The following is a 19,261-nucleotide window of genomic DNA, read 5'->3' as shown; positions in this document are numbered from 1 at the left end:
GTGAGGGGTTGAATGTTAGTGAGGGTGAGGTATTGAGGGTGAGTGAGGGGAAGGGTGATTGAGGTATTGAGAGTTACTGAGGGTGAGGTGTGTAGGGTGAAGTGTTGAGAGTGTGGGTGAGGGGTTGAGGGTGAGGGAGGGTGAGTGAGGGTGAATGGTTGAGGGTGAGGGGTTGAGGTGAGGAATTGAGGCTGATGTTTTGAGGGTGAATGAGTGTGAGATGTTGATGGTGAGTGAAGGTGAGATGTTGGGTGAGGCGTTGAGGGTGAGTGACTATAGAATCTTTCTACCTTACTGTCATTCGACTTGAACTGTCTGCGCCAAGTTAGCCTTAAAAATAGCATGAGACGTTGAGGGTGAGGGCAAGTGAGGGTGAGACTGAGTTGTTGAGTAAGGTTGAGGGGTTGAGGGTGGGTGAGGGTAGGTGAGTGTTGAGGGTGAGGGTGAGGGTAGGTGAGGGTTGAGGGTGAGGGTGATTGGTTGAGGTTGAGTGGTTGAGGGTGAGTGGTTGAGGGTGAGTGGTTGAGAGTGAGTGGTTGAGGGTGAGTGGTTGAGGGTGAGTGGTTGAGGGTGAGTGGTTGAGGGTGAGTGGTTGAGGGTGAGTGGTTGAGGGTGAGTGGTTGAGGGTGAGTGGTTGAGGGTGAGTGGTTGAGGGTGAGTGGTTGAGGGTGAGTGGTTGAGGGTGAGTGGTTGAGGGTGAGTGGTTGAGGGTGAGTGGTTGAGGGTGAGTGGTTGAGGGTGAGATATTGAATGCGAGTGAGAGTAAGGGTGATTGAGTAATTGAGAGTTAGTGAGGGTGAGGGGTTGAGTGTTAGTGATGGTGAGGTGTTGAGGGTGAGTGGGAGGGGTTGAGGGTGAGTGAGGTGTTTAGGGTGAAGTGTTGATGATGTAGGTGAGGGGTTGAGGGTGATGGAGGGTGAGTGAGGGTGAGGGGTGGAAGGTGAGGGGTTGCGGGTGAGTGTTGGGGGTGAGGGGTTGAGGGTGAGGTGTTGAGGGTGAGTGAGGGTGAGATGTTGAGGGAGAGTGGTTGAGGGTGAGTTGTTGAGGGTGAGTTGTTGAGGGTCAGTTGTTGAGGGTGAGTGGTTGAGGGTGAGTGGTTGAGGGTGAGTGTTTGAGGGTGACTGTTTGAGGGTGATTGGTTGAGGGTGAGTGGTTGAGGGTGAGTGGTTGAGGGTGAGTGGTTGAGGGTGAGTGGTTGAGGGTGAGTGGTTGAGGGTGAGGGGTTGAGGGTGATGGCGAGTGAGGGCAAGGCTGAGGTGTTGAGTGAAGGTGAGGGGTTGAGGGTGGGTGAGGGGTTGAGGGTGAGGGAGGGTGAGTGAGGGTGAGGGAGGGTGAGTGAGGGTGAATGGTTGAGGGTGAGTGGTTGAGGGTGAGTGGTTGATGTGTGTGTGGTACCGTTAAAATAGAGTGGGGGATTTAGAAGATGGTACATATTTTTCTTATGCCAATAAATAAATCTAGAGACAGGTGTGGCGAAATGTTTTGAGCTGATGTACTTTCCATTAAAGTTGGGGTTTTTTTTTTGTTATAGCATGCCTACATTAATGTGTGTGTGGGAACGTTAAAATACAGTGGTGATTATCCCAAAAATGCAAAATCGCAAATGTTTCAGTGAGGCAACATAGAAAATCTTTAGTCAGTAAGTTACCCTTAAAAATAGCATGAGGGGTTGATGGTGAGGGCGACTGGGTGCGGGTGAGTGGGTGAGGGTGAGTTGCTTAGGGTGAGTTGTTGAGGGTGAGTTGTTGAGGGTGAATGTTTGAGGGTGAATGTTTGAGGGTGACTGGTTGAGGGTGAGTGGTTGAGGGTGAGTGGTTGAGGGTGAGTGGTTGAGGGTGAGTGGTTGAAGGTGAGTGGTTGAGGGTGAGTGGTTGAGGGTGAGTGATTGAGGGTGAGTGGTTGAGGGTGAGGGGTTGAGGTGAGGAATTGAGGCTGATGTTTTGAGGGTGAGTGAGGGTGAGATGTTGATGGTGATTCAAGGTGAGATGTTGGGTGAGGCGTTGAGGGTGAGTGACTATAGAATTTTTCTACCTTACTGTCATTCGACTTGAACTGTCAGACCAAGTTACCCTTAAAAATAGCATGAGACGTTGAGGGTGAGGGGGAGTGAGGGCGATGCTGAGGTGTTGAGTGAGGGTGAGGGGTTGAGGGTGGGTGAGGGTAGGTGAGTGTTGAGGGTGAGGGTAGGTGAGGGTTGAGGGTGAGGGTGATTGGTTGAGGGTGAGTGGTTGAGGGTGAGTGGTTGAGGGTGAGTTGTTGAGGGTGAGTGGTTGAGGGTGAGTGGTTGAGGGTGAGTGGAGGAGTTTTGATAAAAATCAATAAAGTTTACAGACGCCAATTTAAACCTTAATGTAATTTGACTGTAACTGTCTGATCCAAGTTACGCTTTACAAATGGCATAAGGAGTTGAGGGAGAGGGTGAATGTGAGTGAGGGTGAGGTTGAACTGTTGAGTGTGAGTGAGGATAAAAGTGAGGGTGAGTGAGGCGTTCAGTGTTAGTGTGGGTGAGATATTGAATGCGAGTGAGGGTAAGGGTGATTGAGTCATTGAGAGTTAGTGAGGGTGAGGGGTTGAATGTCAGTGATGGTGAGGTGTTGAGGGTGAGTGAGGGTGAGGGTGAGTGAGGGTGAGTGGGAGGGGTTGAGGGTGAGTGAGGTGTTGAGGGTGAAGTGTTGATGATGTAGGTGAGAGGTTGAGGGTGATGGAGGGTGGGTGAGGGGGAGGGGTGCAAGGTGAGGGGTTGCGGGTGAGGGTTGGGGGTGAGGGGTTGAGGGTGAGGTGTGGGGGAGGGGTGCAAGGTGAGGGGTTGCGGGTGAGGGTTGGGGGTGAGGGGTTGAGGGTGAGGTGTTGAGGGTGAGTGAGGGTGAGATGTTGAGGGACAGTGGTTGAGGGTGACTTGTTGAGGGTGAGTGGTTGAGGGTGAGTGGTTGAGGGTGAGTGTTTGAGGGGGAGTGTTTGAGGGTGACTGTTTGAGGGTGAGTGGTTGAGGGTGAGTGGTTGAGGGTGAGTGGTTGAGGGTGAATGGTTGAGGGTGAATGGTTGAGGGTGAGTGGTTGATGTGTGTGTGGTACCGTTAAAATAGAGTGGGGGATTTAGAAGATGGTACATATTTTTCTTATGCCAATAAATAAATCTAGAGACAGGTGTGGCGAAATGTTTTGAGCTGATGTACTTGCCATTAAAGTTGAGGTTTTTTTTTTGTTATAGCATGCCTACATTAATGTGTGTGTGGGAACGTTAAAATACAGTGGTGATTATCCCAAAAATGCAAAATCGCAAATGTTTCAGTGAGGCAACATAGAAAATCTTTAGTCTGTAAGTTACCCTTAAAAATAACATGAGGGGTTGATGGTGAGGGCGACTGGGTGCGGGTGAGTGGGTGAGGGTGAGTTGCTTAGGGTGAGTTGTTGAGGGTGAGTTGTTGAGGGTGAATGTTTGAGGGTGACTGTTTGAGGGTGAGTGGTTGAGGGTGAGTGGTTGAGGGTGAGTGGTTGAGGGTGAGTGGTTGAGGGTGAGTGGTTGAAGGTGAGTGGTTGAAGGTGAGTGGTTGAGGGTGAGTGGTTGAGGGTGAGTGATTGAGGGTGAGTGGTTGAGGGTGAGGGGTTGAGGGTGAGGGCGAGTGAGGGCAAGGCTGAGGTGTTGAGTGAGGGTGAGGGGTTGAGGGTGGGTGAGGGGTTGTGGGTGAGGGAGGGTGAGTGAGGGTGAGGGAGGGTGAGTGAGGGTGAATGCTTGAGGGTGAGGGGTTGAGGTGAGGAATTGAGGCTGATGTTTTCAGGGTGAGTGAGGGTGAGATGTTGATGGTGAGTCAAGGTGAGATGTTGGGTGAGGCGTTGAGGGTGAGTGACTATAGAATTTTTCTACCTTACTGTCATTCGACTGGAACGTGGGTGAGGGAGGGTGAGTGAGGGTGAGGGAGGGTGAGTGAGGGTGAATGCTTGAGGGTGAGGGGTTGAGGTGAGGAATTGAGGCTGATGTTTTCAGGGTGAGTGAGGGTGAGATGTTGATGGTGAGTCAAGGTGAGATGTTGGGTGAGGCGTTCAGGGTGAGTGACTATAGAATTTTTCTACCTTACTGTCATTCGACTGGAATTGTCAGCGCCAAGTTACCCTTAAAAATAGCATGAGACGTTGAGGGTTAGGGCGAGTGAGGGCGAGGCTGAGGTGTTGAGTGAGGATGAGGGGTTGCGGGTGGGTGAGGGTAGGTGAGTGTTGAGGGTGAGGGTGAGGGTAGGTGAGGGTTGAGGGTGAGGGTGATTGGTTGAGGGTGAGTGGTTGAGGGTGAGTGGTTGAGGGTGAGTTGTTGAGGGTGAGTGGTTGGGGGTGAGTGGTTGAGGGTGAGTGGTTGAGGGTGAGTGGTTGAGGGTGAGTGGTTGAGGGTGAGTGGTTGAGGGTGAGTGGTTGAGGGTGAGTGGTTGAGGGTGAGTGGTTGAGGGTGAGTGGTTGAGGGTGAGCGGTTGAGGGTGAGCGGTTGAGGATGAGTGGTTGAGGATGAGTGGTTGAGGGCAAGTTGTTGAGGGCGAGTGGTTGAGGGCGAGTGGTTGAGAGTAAGTGGGTGAGGGTGAGTGGGTGAGGGTGAGTGTGAGTGGGTGAGGGTGAGTGGGTGAGGGTGAGTGTGAGTGGGTGAGGGTGAGTGGGTGAGGGTGAGTGGGTGAGGGTGAGTGGGTGAGGGTGAGTGGGTGAGGGTGAGTGGGTGAGGGTGAGTGGTTGTGGGTGAGTGGTTGATGTGTGTGTGGGAACGGTAAAATAGAGTGGGGGATTTAGAAGCTGGTACATATTTTTTTCAGGCAATAAATCTTGAGACAGGTGTGGCGAAATGTTTTGAGCTGATGTATTTGCCATCAAACTTTTGTTTTTTATTGTGATAGCATGCCTACATTAATGTGTGTGTGTTAACGTTAAAATACAGTGGTGATTATCCAAAAGAAGGCAAAATCAGGAATGTTTGAGTGAGTCAACATCGAAAATCTTTAGTCTGTAAAAGCGCCATAGTCAACAAAGTAGGAATCGAGGTTGGCTGCAAGTTACCCTTAAGAAAATAGAAAGAGAGGTTGGTGGTGAGTAAGAGTGGCGAAATGTTAAAATACAGTGGTAGATTGTATTTAAAGTATAAGAGTTATGATGTTAAAAAAAAAACGTTTCCAGACGCCATTTTCTGCCTTACTGTAATTCGTCTTGAAATGTGTGCTGCAAGTGACCCTTAACAAAATAGCAAGAGAGGTTGGCTGAAAGTTACCCTTAACTAAATAGAAAAAAAAAAACGGGTGAGTGAGAGTGAGTCTGCTGCGGATGCGTCCCTTAATGTGTGTGTATCAGAAATATGGTGGTTATCCAAACGAAGGCAACATCGTAATTTTCCCACTGAAGGCAACATTGAAAATATGTAGTCTGTACAAGAGTCGAAGTAGAATAGGCCGATGTTACATACTACGTTGTCCCACAAAATTGTGAAATACTAGGCCTGGTTATGTAAACTAAATAAGTTTTGATAAAACAAATAACGTTTCTAATGTTCGTATTTACGTTCAGTGGGATTGTTTAAGTTTAGCGAAAAAAATTCACGTTTCTACTTGATTTTGGGGTGGGGGGGGATGTCTGTTGTTGTTCTCGAGCTAACACCCGTCTTGCAGTCCTTCCCTTGCCCCAAGGAAAAGTCACACTAGCTGATGTGCGCGAATTAGAAGTGTGAATGTTTGAATGTGTATGCAAATGGAGTTTCGACATTGGCGCGCCAGTAGACTTCCCTGGCCAACTCACTTAAGCGCACATAAGAGTTAGCTCGGAACTGACAAAGTAAAATTATTTTTTAGTCGTCTGTTTTATTTAACGTTTCTGTCATTGAAGTTCAACTTTTTTTGCTCGAAGTAACCCTTAAAAAGTGGAATATCTAAAGCTTGTAAAGTATACAAAGTTTCATTTAGAAACATAGAACGCTTGTAATATACAGGGTGAAAGATGTGCCGAAGTTGTGGCGTTTATGTTTAGTATGCAAATACTGAACAGGGCTGTGGAGCCGTCCAGTCGGCGAATGAGAAAGATGTGTCTGTGGGTATTTGTAAATGCTAGGATAATTTTGGCTGTGTGTGTACGTGTTGTAAATACAGAATTTGGCTGCGGGTGCGTCCCTTAATGTAAGTCTTGTAATATACAGGATCAAAGTTGTGGCGTTTATGTTTAGTATGAAAAGACAGGACATTGCTGCAGATGCCTCCATTAATGTGTGAGTGTCAGCATAGAAGTACAGTAGGAGACTGAGAAAGTTGGTCGATGATTTTGTTTGGCAATAGAGAAATGTAGCGATAGGTGTGGCGAAATGTTCAGAGCTGATTTATTTGCCATCAAAGTTGTGTTGTTATTTGTAGTATAAAAATCGTGAGCATTGCTGAGGATGCGGCCCTAGAATGTGTCTGTTGGTAATTTTAAATGCTAGGAATTATGTTGGTGTGTGTGTACGGCATAGTATGTAAACTATAGGAGTTTTGTTAACGTTTCCAGAGACCATTTTCTACTTTAATCTAAATCGACTTGAACTGTGTACTCAAAGTTAAACTTAAAAAGTGGCATGAGGGGTTGAGGGTGAGGATGAGTGAGGGTGAGGCGTTTTGAGGGTGAGTGAGGGTGAGATGTTGATGGTGAGTCAAGGTAAGATGTTGGGTGAGGCGTTGAGGGTGAGTGACTATAGAATTTTTCTACCTTACTGTCATTCGACTTGAACTGTCAGCGCCAAGTTACCCTTAAAAATAGCATGAGACGTTGAGGGTGAGGGGGAGTGAGGGCGATGCTGAGGTGTTGAGTGAGGGTGAGGGGTTGAGGGTGGGTGAGGGTAGGTGAGTGTTGAGGGTGAGGGTAGGTGAGGGTTGAGGGTGAGGGTGATTGGTTGAGGGTGAGTGGCTGAGGGTGAGTGGTTGAGGGTGAGTGAGGTGTTGAGGGTGAAGTGTTGATGATGTAGGTGAGGGGTTGAGGGTGATGGAGGGTGAGTGAGGGGGAGGGGTGCAAGGTGAGGGGTTGCGGGTGAGGGTTGGGGGTGAGGAGTTGAGGGTGAGGTGTTGAGGGTGAGTGAGGGTGAGATGTTGAGGGACAGTGGTTGAGGGTGAGTGGTTGAGGGTGAGTGGTTGAGGGTGAGTGGTTGAGGGTGAGTGGTTGAGGGTGAGTGGTTGAGGGTGAGTGGTTGAGGGTGAGTGGTTGAGGGTGCGTGGTTGAGGGTGAGTGGTTGAGGGTGAGTGGTTGATGTGTGTGTGGTACCGTTCAAATAGAGTGGGGTATTTATAAGATGGTACATTATTTTCTTATGCCAATAAATAAATCTAGAGACAGGTGTGGCGAAATGTTTTGAGCTGATGTACTTGCCATTAAAGTTGTTTTTTTTTTTTTGTTATAGCATGCCTACATTAATGTGTGTGTGGGAACGTTAAAATACAGTGTTGATTATCCAAAAAATGCAAAATCGCAAATGTTTCAGTGAGGCAACATAGAAAATCTTTAGTCTGTAAGTTACCCTTAAAAATAGCATGAGGGGTTGATGGTGAGGGCGACTGGGTGCGGGTGAGTGGGTGAGGGTGAGTTGTTGAGGGTGAGTGGTTGAGGGTGAGTGTTTGAGGGTGACTGTTTGAGGGTGACTGTTTGAGGGTGAGTGATTGAGGGTGAGTGTTTGTGTGTGACTGTTTGATGGTGACTGTTTGAGGGTGAGTGGTTGAGGGTGAGTGGTTGAGGGTGAGTGGTTGAGGGTGAGGGGTTGAGGTGAGGAATTGAGGCTGATGTTTTGAGGGTGAGTGAGGGTGAGATGTTGATGGTGATTCAAGGTGAGATGTTGGGTGAGGCGTTGAGGGTGAGTGACTATAGAATTTTTCTACCTTACTGTCATTCGACTTGAACTGTCAGCGCCAAGTTACCCTTTAAAATAGCATGAGACGTTGAGGGTGAGGGGGAGTGAGGGCGATGCTGAGGTGTTGAGTGAGGGTGAGGGGTTGAGGGTGGGTGAGGGTAGGTGAGTGTTGAGGGTGAGGGTAGGTGAGGGTTGAGGGTGAGGGTGATTGGTTGAGGGTGAGTGGTTGAGGGTGAGTGGTTGAGGGTGATGGCGAGTGAGGGCAAGGCTGAGGTGTTGAGTGAAGGTGAGGGGTTGAGGGTGGGTGAGGGGTTGAGGGTGAGGGAGGGTGAGTGAGGGTGAGGGAGGGTGAGTGATTGTGAATGGTTGAGGGTGAGTGGTTGAGGGTGAGTGGTTGAGGGTGAGTGATTGAGGGTGAGTGGTTGAGGGTGAGTGGTTGAGGGTGAATGGTTGAGGGTGAATGGTTGAGGGTGAATGGTTGAGGGTGAATGGTTGAGGGTGAGTGGTTGATGTGTGTGTGGTACCGTTCAAATAGAGTGAGGTATTTATAAGATGGTACATTTTTTTCTTATGCCAATAAATAAATCTAGAGACAGGTGTGGCGAAATGTTTTGAGCTGATGTACTTGCCATTAAAGTTGTTTTTTTTTTTTTGTTATAGCATGCCTACATTAATGTGTGTGTGGGAACGTTAAAATACAGTGTTGATTATCCAAAAAATGCAAAATCGCAAATGTTTCAGTGAGGCAACATAGAAAATCTTTAGTCTGTAAGTTACCCTTAAAAATAGCATGAGGGGTTGATGGTGAGGGCGACTGGGTGCGGGTGAGTGGGTGAGGGTGAGTTGTTGAGGGTGAGTGGTTGAGGGTGAGTGTTTGAGGGTGACTGTTTGAGGGTGACTGTTTGAGGGTGAGTGATTGAGGGTGAGTGTTTGTGTGTGACTGTTTGATGGTGACTGTTTGAGGGTGAGTGGTTGAGGGTGAGTGGTTGAGGGTGAGTGGTTGAGGGTGAGGGGTTGAGGTGAGGAATTGAGGCTGATGTTTTGAGGGTGAGTGAGGGTGAGATGTTGATGGTGATTCAAGGTGAGATGTTGGGTGAGGCGTTGAGGGTGAGTGACTATAGAATTTTTCTACCTTACTGTCATTCGACTTGAACTGTCAGCGCCAAGTTACCCTTTAAAATAGCATGAGACGTTGAGGGTGAGGGGGAGTGAGGGCGATGCTGAGGTGTTGAGTGAGGGTGAGGGGTTGAGGGTGGGTGAGGGTAGGTGAGTGTTGAGGGTGAGGGTAGGTGAGGGTTGAGGGTGAGGGTGATTGGTTGAGGGTGAGTGGTTGAGGGTGAGTGGTTGAGGGTGATGGCGAGTGAGGGCAAGGCTGAGGTGTTGAGTGAAGGTGAGGGGTTGAGGGTGGGTGAGGGGTTGAGGGTGAGGGAGGGTGAGTGAGGGTGAGGGAGGGTGAGTGATTGTGAATGGTTGAGGGTGAGTGGTTGAGGGTGAGTGGTTGAGGGTGAGTGATTGAGGGTGAGTGGTTGAGGGTGAGTGGTTGAGGGTGAATGGTTGAGGGTGAATGGTTGAGGGTGAATGGTTGAGGGTGAATGGTTGAGGGTGAGTGGTTGATGTGTGTGTGGTACCGTTCAAATAGAGTGAGGTATTTATAAGATGGTACATTTTTTTCTTATGCCAATAAATAAATCTAGAGACAGGTGTGGCGAAATGTTTTGAGCTGATGTACTTGCCATTAAAGTTGGTTTTTTTTTTTTTGTTATAGCATGCCTACATTAATGTGTGTGTGGGAACGTTAAAATACAGTGTTGATTATCCAAAAAATGCAAAATCGCAAATGTTTCAGTGAGGCAACATAGAAAATCTTTAGTCTGTAAGTTACCCTTAAAAATAGCATGAGGGGTTGATGGTGAGGGCGACTGGGTGCGGGTGAGTGGGTGAGGGTGAGTTGTTGAGGGTGAGTGGTTGAGGGTGAGTGTTTGAGGGTGACTGTTTGAGGGTGACTGTTTGAGGGTGAGTGATTGAGGGTGAGTGTTTGTGTGTGACTGTTTGATGGTGACTGTTTGAGGGTGAGTGGTTGAGGGTGAGTGGTTGAGGGTGAGTGGTTGAGGGTGAGTGGTTGAGGGTGAGTGGTTGATGTGTGTGTGGGAACGTTTAAATAGAGTGGGGAATTTAGAAGATGGTACATATTGTTTATGGAAATAAATAAATCTAGAGACAGGTGTGGCGAAATGTTTAGAGCTGATGTATTTGCCATCAAAGTTGTCTTGTTTTTTGTTATATCATGCCAACATTAATGTGTGTGTGGGAACGTTAAAATACAGTGGTGATTATACAAAAGAAGGCAAAATCGGAAATGTTTCAGTGAGGAAACATAAAAAAATTTAGTCTGTAAAAGCGTAAACGTAGAATAAGAAGAATTTACATACCACGCAGTCGAGGAAACTTGTCCAAAAATAATTATGGTTATGTAAAGTAAATAAGTATTGTTAAAATAACTACACGTTTCTAGTGTTAATATTTGCGTACAGTGACATTGCTTACGTTTCGCTAAAAAGTTTTACGTTTGTAGTGTAAGTATTTCCTTTCAGTCGTTTTTTTTTGTGGGGGGGGGGGGGGGGGTTTGGTGTTGTTATCGAGCTAACACCCGCGTCGCATCCTGCTGTTCTAAATTAGCACATCCCCAAAGGAACTTCACAAGTGATTACAATCTTGGCGACGGCGCTTAAAGTAGTCTAGCATCCTGTAGTTTTCGTGACGAAAGCCTTGCAGTCTGTGGCCTGACTTTGTGTTCATGTAAATGGGACAAAAATGTTTTATTTTAGGTGCAATGCTAGAGATACAATCGGTATTTTTAACGTAGCACGCTTTATTTCGTGGTGTAGACGATTTCAGTGGTAGTCCTGCAGATTTGTCAATGTACAAGCCGATGTAACTTTTAAAGCGTATGTCATTATCTCGTGGTGTAGACGATTTCTGTTTAAAGTATATACTTTCGTGTGCCAAACAGTTTCACGTGGGGAGACAAAATGGGGAGGGGGCGGATCCGGAGGTGCGTCTGGAGAGGGGGAGTTGAAATGCGAGCGTGGCTGTGTACGGGGACAGAGGGGGGGGGTTCGGGCGTTAGTGGGTTGTGGAAGGATGTACAAATGTTTGGTAAAAAATAAGTATGTTTCATTGTCCACTAAAATACATTTGCCGAAGTTAGAGTTGAAGAGGGAAATGTTTTCTGAAAGGAATAAAAAAGTCGTGATAATGGTAATACTTTCGTGTGCCAGACAGTTTGACGGGGGTACGATCCGGGGGTGCGTCTGGAGAGGGGGAGTTGAAATGCGAGCATGGCTGTGTACGGGGACAGAGGGGGGGGGTTCGGGCGTTAGTGGGTTGTGGAAGACATGTGGAAGGATGTACAAATGTTTGGTAACAAATAAGTATGTTTCATTGTCCACTAAAATACATTTGCCGAAGTTAGAGTTGAAGAGTGAAATGTTGTCTGAAAGGAATAAAAAAGTCGTGATAATGGTAATACTTTCGTGTGCCAAACAGTTTGACGGGGGTACACAAAATGGGGAGGGGGCGGATCCGGAGGTGCGTCGTGAGGGGGAGTTGAAATGCGAGCATGGTTGTGTACGGGGACAGAGGGGGGTGGTTCGGGCGTTAGTGGGTTGTGGAAGACATGTGGAAGGCTGTAGAGTTGAAGAGTGAAATGTTTTCTGAAATGAATAAAAAAGTCGTGATAATGGTAATACTTTCGTGTGCCAAACAGTTTGACGGGGGTACACAAAATGGGGAGGGGGCGGATCCGGAGGTGCGTCGTGAGGGGGAGTTGAAATGCGAGCATGGTTGTGTACGGGGACAGAGGGGGGTGGTTCGGGCGTTAGTGGGTTGTGGAAGACATGTGGAAGGCTGTACAAATGTTTCGTAACAAATAAGTATGTTTCATTGTCCACTAAAATACATTAGCCGAAGTTAGAGCTGAAAGGAAATATGTCGTGGTAATGGTAAGACTTTCGTGTGCCAAACAGTTTCACGGTGGTAGACAAAATGGGGAGGGGGCGGATCCGGAGGTGGACAAAATGGGGAGGGGGCGGATCCGGAGGTGCGTCGTGAGGGGGAGTGGAGAAGGAGGGGGGAGTAGAGTAGGAGAGGCACGGCCTAACATCCGTGCAATCAAAAAGTGAAGAGGCGGAGCTGGGGGAGGCTGTCAGAGAGAGAGAAGGCAATGCAGGCTTGTGCACGCGCTTTTAAGCTGTTTGCGCATGCGCATTAGTCTAAAATGTCTCGTGCACTGCAAGGAATCGCCACGATTCCTTGAAAGTTGGATAAAGAGTGGATAAGCCCCCATAGTCTCGCAAGCTCGATGCGCATGCGCATCGACAGGCGAGACCTAAAAAGTAGTGGGGAGAATGGTAGCAAACCAGCTCATGGACTGGGTTGATGACAACAACGCCCTTTCTCCATACCAAGCTGGATTTAGGCGAGCAACCAGTACCATTGACCAGGTCTTCCGCTTCACTATACTGCGGTGGAAGATGGTTCTACTAGGAGGGGGCTGTCTGTATGTCGCGTTTGTCGACCTGCGGGCGGCATTCGACCTAGTCCCCCGGTTTAAGCTATGGTTGGTTCTGCAAAGGCTGGGGATTCCTGTCGATCTGCTCACACTAATCATGCGATTGCATGAATCCAATTTTGCAAGAGTACAGTGGGGTGGAAACGGGGAGACAACCTCGGACTTCCCAGTCGAAAGGGGTGTCCGACAAGGCTGTTCCATGGCTCCCTTACTCTTCTCGTTATTTATTAACGGGATTGTTGAGAGAATGTTGGAGGCTAGCGTAGACGCTCCGTCGTTAGCGGACACCAGGGTCCCGATCCTGATGTTCGCTGACGACACCCTTATCTTGTCTAAGACCCCTGCAGGGCTGCAACGTGCACTAAACATTTTTGATGTTTTTTGCACAGAGCAGGGGCTAGAAGTGAACGTGGAAAAAACAAAATTGATGGCCTTTTCCCCACGTCGCAGAATATACCCCAAGGTAACCTTAAACAACAGCAGGTTAGATACTGTTACAGAGTTCACGTATTTGGGAGTAGAGATTGCAGAGGGCGTTGGCTGGTCGCACCATTTGGAAAAAGTGGTCTTAAAACACCAACAGCTCTCAGGTGCTTTGAGGGGGGAACACCGCAAATCAAAGACAAAACCGATTAAACCTGCACTTATAGTGTATGATGCGAAGGTCTTGGGTGCCACATTATATGGCGCGGAGTTATGGGCTTGGGACAATCTTGTGGCTTTACAGACATCTGAGAACAAGTTCCTGAGAGGGATCACAGGACTTCCACAGAGCACCCCCTTAATCCCATTGTTTCTGGAGTTGGGTAGGCGTCCTATTGCCGACAGAGCTCGATTGCGCCCGGTCCTCTATTGGAGACGTCTCTGGACGACTCCAGAAATCAGACAATACGCGGAGGGTTTTCTTTGGATAATTAAGGAAGACATCTTCCACAAGATAAAATGGCTCAAAAACCTGAAGGCCATGCTGACTAACTTAGGGTTTTCCAATCTCTGGAACAACCCAGTGGGAGAAAACTTCCCAAGCAAAGAAGCCCTCAGATCACAATATTGGGATTGGGTGGGTGGTAATCTGCTGAAAGACGCCAGGGCCGACTCTATGGCTGGTCGCTACCTGGAGACAAAAATCTTCCCTATCCTAGAAAACTATTGGGATACCATTACGGTACCAATGGATAGGAAGCTCGTCTTTCAGTTAAGATCCGGATCTATCCCCCTAAAGAAACTGACAGCAGGTTGGCATAGATCGACCAATAAGTTATGTCCAGCCTGTGAAAATGCAGTGGAGAGTGTAGGCCATTTCCTATTTGTATGTCAAGCTTACTCATTACCGAGGAGAAAATGGCTTACGCCTGTATGCAAAAACCTGGGGACACGCGACAGCGCAGTGGCTTTAAGAATCTTGTGTACAACAACCTAGGATTCGATAGTCATAGGGGTAGCCAAATACCTGGGCTGGGCTTGGGCAATCAGGCGACGATCTCTGGGGGGAATTAGGTAATCAGGTTTTCCTTTTAACTACGATTTATGTAAAACTATTTGTTACAAATGATTTTATTATGCTAATATTGTATGAGCTGCACAGAATGTTTAATGAATTTATATCTGTAATTGTTATGTCTTATTCTGTAATTGTTTTAAATTTTATAATGTGCTTTTATGAGAATTATCTCGAATAAAGCTTATACAACAGCATATGTTGGCCACTAGCTAAGCGCGATTGTATGATGGGATTGCCACTTGAAGGAGCAATTTACAGCATTTTGTTTGCATGTGTTGGCTTATGGGTGGGGTTCTTAGCCTGGAATGTGCCAGTCGCGCCGGCTTTAGGGTTACAATTAGCCGGGCCTGCCAGTAATGGTCACTACGCTTCAACTAATCAGAGCTATTAATATTTCCTATAGAATACCGTACACAGGTGGTTTTAAAAGAGGCCAGTGATGCGGGGATTCAACTATAAGACAATTATGGCTTTCTTGTTTGGATACCAAAGCCTGCTTACATGTTTGGCAACAATTAAGCGGTGGTGCTACGGTTTCATCCAACAAAATCGATGTTTTCTGATTCTTCAGACAGGGGTTTGGAAATCGTAGCCTATTTCCACCGGCGCATTGTTTAGCTACTATATTAGTGACGGCTCGTCTTGCCTGTTTCTGGTTTAGTCTCCAGTCAACACCGGCATTTCTATTGGCGGGACTGCATGATGCGTCCGGGCGTTACTAGGCACATGAGGTTGCAATGGTAATTGCCGAAGGGTCTGTGTGTCCGTGTGTTGTGAGGCAGCAAGGGAAGAGTGTGGCAGTGTTTTCACAGCAGCTTCCCAGGTGGTGGTTCATGTCAAGAATAGTGGTACTGTCCCTGCCGGCTTGGGGCTCACTTGGTCTGGTGTAAGATGGGGAACAGAGTCTTGATCTAAAGGTTTGCTGAGCATCAGCAGGATGCTGATTTCACCAGTTGGTGTATATATCTCGAGCTGGTGCAGAGGCACTGGGCCAAATTCTTTGGCTTTGGAAAATTCAGCAGCTTTCCCCACAGGTGGTTGGTCGGAGCGTCCTGCAGGCTTGGGTGGGGTGTGCACCTGGTCGTCGCGGCTGGCCAGATCGCTGCAGTGGTGTTGAGTGCACGGGAAGCCCCAGCGGTGGGGAGGGACAGATTGTCCCCGTTGGTTTAAGACAGTAGCGGTAGGGGAGGATGGTGCTCTGCCTCCCGGTTCCTCGTCGGGTGTTGTGGGGTGGTGTTTGTGTTTCAGGCGACAGCCATAAAACAAGTTTTTGTAGCAAAGCAGGACCCCACTTATGGCACACAGGTTGCAATTGCTCCCTAGTGGCATTGCGTCTCTAGGGTGCACGACCTCACAGACTCCGGTATCTGTGTTGGCCACTTAAATGGGTCTGTTGCCACCGTTTCCTTGGGTTGGAATGTGTTGGATTGTGGGTGGGGTCCATGAGCCGGGAATGTGGCGAGTCGCGCCGCATATAAGGTTACAATTAGCTGGGCCCACTAGTACGGGTCACAATGCTGCAATCAATCAGCTCCAGTGGCACAATCGGTTAGCACGCAGTACTTATACAGCAATACTTGCCATAAGTAATGCCGAGGTTGTGAGTTCTGGTCTCACCTGGAGCAGGAAATTTGACACAATGCAGTCACACGGGGCCCGCAGCGGGAGAATGAACTGCTGTGACGGTCACCCTAGTTGGAGTGAGAGTAAGGGGTGATCTAGCCAGCGTTTGGGGCTCGATCTCGCCCCCCCCATTTGTGTTGTCATGGCCGCAGATTGCTGTTTTGTGCAATTGTGGGGGGCGAGGCAGCCTGAGGGGGTAGAAGCTGCACCCTAGTCTCGACATGAAGCCAAATGTACACAACACTATGGTGATATGTGATACCTCAGTTGGGCATGAGGTACTTATGAGTTGCGCCCCGCTAGAAGTGTTAGTAAGGTACACAGCTGTTTCAGTGGATGCATAAGGTGTTATGATAAGTACAATTCCAACCAGCAGCTACGGGTTTGTGCTAACTGAGCTGTAGAATGGTGGCCCGATTGACCTAGCAATTTATGTAATCCCTGTGTCGTCATTATGAGGATTTGTTAGCACAGGGTAATAGGGCCAAATGGAACTAAGTTTCTCTTGTATGGAACGAAGCGTAATTAAAATAACCTTGTATGGAGTCTCTTCTGTAGTGTGCCTAGTGGGCCACTGTCGGAGTGCGGTTGGCACATTAATTTTACACTGCCTCTGGGATAAGTCAAAGTCTCTGCCTATCCACTTAGGGGGTGGGCAGGTGGCTTAAGTGTGTACTCCCTTCTCCTGACTAGAGGTGGGTTCGGCCAGGCTTAGGTATATACCTTAGCCTAACAGAAGCTCCATTTACAACATTGGTAGAGAATGACTAGAAGTTGTTTGCAGTCAATTCACAACCGCCCCACATGGCGAATGTTGTCGGCCACATGGTATGGGGAGGGCTCTTCTGTGGGAGCCTGGCGAAGAGCTATGGTCAGGCTAGGATGTCTCATGCTTTCGCTGCACTGTTGAGGCCCAGTCACGAGCGGATTGTATCAGGGTGAGCTGGCTGTGGGTCAGGAAGCACTAAGGCATCAGGAGCTCTGACCGGCTTACAGCCAGATGTGGTATTCTGATGCAAGGGGCATCTGTTAGATTAGAAACCTACTCAGAGCACCGCCTTAAATGCTTGGAGGTCTGTTGGCACGGGCTTCCAATGGAAGCCATTGTCTAGCGGGCTGCTCTGAGCAGAGCATTTGCAGGTGTAAGTAACAGTATCAGCTACCAGTTCAAATGTGCATCGTTCACTAATTTTCTCCGAGAACTGGGTCAGGAAGTAAGGCGGGCTGGATAACTTTCTTCTACCGGCATTAGCACATCTTTTCAGGAGGGATTGTCAAAGGGATTGCACTTCCGCCTGGTAATGTTAGCACCCAGTCACACCAAGCAGATTGTTTAAGGTCACCCAGGGCCGTATTTACACAGCCCCGTATTAGGCCCTGGTGGGTCAGTGCCAGGAATTACTAAATTGAACTAAACAGGAGGCATGACGGTGGATTACACTAGCAGAAGTTTGGGGATTGCTAGACTCCACCCATGCTCAAGGTGTAATTTTAAGTAGTGGGAGTTGGCACTCTTATTTGACCAGGGGTTCAATGCTACACGAGGGCATTGCAGCGTTGCTGCCAGAGCACGGGCATTGTGTGTTTCCCAGGGAGCAGCAAGTGAAGGCAAGGTTCTTTCCATATCTGGCACCAGAACGCAAGGTAGCCTGGCCAACTTGTCTGTTGGGTGACTTGTGTAGGCACCGGTGTGGTTGTCACTCCAAGAAGGGGTGAGTTGTCTCCAATAGAGTGTATGCATATAGTGTTTCAAACCAGATTTGACACCATTAATGTGTTCACCAGGGTCCAGCAATCAAAGCGGTCTGTGAAATTGTCTGGTCAACGGCGCAGATTAAGTGCACTCTAGAACCGAGGTTAGGTGACACAGGAGGGTGATTAAGGATACACAGGCAGTGTGACTGCAACGCAAGACTGTCAGCTCATGCTGGGTAGGAGGTTTCGTACCACCAACCAGAAGGGTGCCATGTGGCAAAACCAGTAAATATGTTTATGAATGATATAGATGCCGTCAGGAGAGGCTTGTCAAAGGTATGGCACTTATTACCAGGCATTTTTAACTACTTATCCACTCGAAGCCTACAGCTTAGGTTCCTGGGCCGCATACACACAGCCCGGTATTAGGCACATGCGGATCGGCGCCACAGGTTACTAAAATTACAACTGTACAGTGGGCGTACTTGCTGACCAGGTAGTATTGCTACGGCCTCCAAGGGTCGATTAGTCAGACACCAGTAACAGTGAGGGGGGCTTGCCTTCAGTGCAGTTGTTAGGGGAATTTAAATTCCATGTACAGGTTATACTGGACTTGCTTTCAGCTGCTGGTGCATAGTTTTAGTCATATGCACTGTATTAATTTAAATATGGAGTAGTTCAACTACCAGGCGATTACGAACCAAGGCATCTTGCAGCGGTGAGTGTTGCCATGCTGTAAGGATATAAAGTTTGAAGCTGGGGAAGGAAGGAAGGCGGGCTGGATGATTTTTACTTCTTCCTGCATTGACACATCTTGTCAGGAGTCAAAGGTATTGCACTTCAGCCAGGCAATGTTAACACCCAGCCACTCCAAGCCGATTATTTAAGGTCATCTGGGGCCTCAGATACACAGCCCAGTATTAAGCCCCTGGGTTTGCCAGCGTCGTGAATTACTAAAGTCAGCTGAACAAGGGGTGTGACCGTGGTTTACACTAGCAGAAGTTGTGAGTGCAAAACTCCATCTAGGGGGGTGGCTGGCTGTATTGGTGGGACTAGTCCAAAAGGTTCACAGCAACTGTTCGTGGCAGAGTGTCAGTTACCTGTGCATAGTTCACGCAGATACACATATTAGATATCATGTTAATTTAAATAATCACTTTAGTTGCAAGTGGTAAGCGTGAGATTCCCTCAATTTTAGCAACTGGTCACATTGTTGGCTCCTAAGCTGCCTGGGAAGTCTTGGTGCAGTCACCACAGATTGAACTGAACAGGCAACAGCTTGGCAGGAAAGGAGGGATGTTGAATCGATTGCCCACTTAGCAGTCTGACTGTTGTACAGGAGGATGTCAGCTTATGCTAGGTAGGAGGTTCCGTATCACCAATCAGAAGGGTGCCAAGTGACAAACCCAGAAAAGATGTAAAAGATTGATTTCTGGCCTTACGGCGGTATAGAGTCATTCTCAGTTAGAGGTATGCCCACGGAAAATTGTGAGCTGCTTAAGGTTCTAATGAACAGTGCGGTTTGTGGTATCTTTTTGAGGGGTTAAGATATGTTAGGCACTTAATTGTGTTCAATGTAGCACACTCAAGCGGGCGTTGTTTTATTGCAAGCTGCAACAGGAGATTCCATTATTACGCCAGCAGCTGCGCACATGGTCAGCAGTACGCCAACTGGGAGGTCTGGGGGTAATTCCACAGATTAAACTGTAAAGGCAAAATTACTGTACGACAGGGGGGATAATGGCAAGTGCACGAAGACTCCCTTGCTTGAGTAACATATTCCATGGCGGTATAGTCACCAATTGACACTAGGAACCTTAGATTCTAATAGTTTCATTGGTAATATACATACGACTCCGTGGTCTCGTGGGGTATGTAGTCCCACTCGGAAGTGTAGAATGCAAAATAACTGCACATTACACTAATTTGAGTGTGACAGGTGCAACAATTTGATCCCTGCCAAAGCAAACTAAAAATTCTTAGGGTCAGATGCACAACATACAACCATTCACTCCAGCCTCACGGAAGGTAGTCTGTTATCAGAGCTGTAGAAC

This window comes from Lissotriton vulgaris, chromosome 1_1 (genome assembly GCF_964263255.1).
Source record: "Lissotriton vulgaris chromosome 1_1, aLisVul1.2, whole genome shotgun sequence".
NCBI lineage: Eukaryota > Metazoa > Chordata > Amphibia > Caudata > Salamandridae > Lissotriton > Lissotriton vulgaris.
Note: the sequence above shows the minus strand (reverse complement) of the source record.